Source organism: Atta colombica, unplaced genomic scaffold, assembly GCF_001594045.1.
Source record: "Atta colombica isolate Treedump-2 unplaced genomic scaffold, Acol1.0 scaffold261, whole genome shotgun sequence".
NCBI classification, from domain to species: Eukaryota; Metazoa; Arthropoda; class Insecta; order Hymenoptera; family Formicidae; genus Atta; species Atta colombica.
The window spans coordinates 935966-936803 of NW_017259361.1; positions in this window are offsets into that span (position 1 = coordinate 935966).

Consider the following 838-nt stretch of genomic DNA (forward strand, 5'->3'; position numbering starts at 1 on the left):
ATAGACACACACACACACACACACACACACACGTATTGAACTTTCAAATTCTCATATTAATATTTTTAAACTTGAGAACCAGAAATTATTAAAGATCAAGATCCTTCTAGAGAGCGATTAAAAAAAATTGGTAGTTCTAAGATTCATCGCTTCCGTAACAAAGTTACATCGATAACAATAAGAGATACATCTGATCACGCGCTGTTATTGTTAAGATACAGCAATGATCGGCGAAATACTAATTTTCAAGACGATTCAACAGGTGCTCGTAGGAAGGACCAAAGACTCCAGTTATACGAGAGAGAGAGAGAGAGAGAGAGAGAGAGAGAGAGAGAGAGAGAGAGAGAGTCCAAATGTTTAAGATAATAAATTAAAAAAAGAAAACGCAGATAATTCGAACAGGAAGAGTTGCAGGATTCCCGATTCACGGCGATTCGTGAGTTCGTCACACGGAATCGATGCGAGATTTTCCTAGGAAGTCGGTAAGAACCAAGAAATTCCGAGGAATGATCTTTCTTCGGGCGATTCTCTGGAAATCATTTAACGTAATATTTGTCGTCCACTGTGTATTTCTGCGAGAGAAAAAAAAGAGAGAAAGATATATTGTATATCCCCTAGTTTCTGTATCCGCGAAGCGCGTCGTCCGAGAGGAGTAGTGGATGCGCCAGAGAAAATGATCCAATGATCAATCGTCGATCGTCGATGAAGCGGAAACGCCGGATTGGTGCGATGTGTGAATCGTTCAATTCGCACACGTTGTGCTCTAGGCGAGTCCTAAAGCGCATTTTATTAAGAATATAATATACGAGAGGCGATATACAGATTATAAATATATATA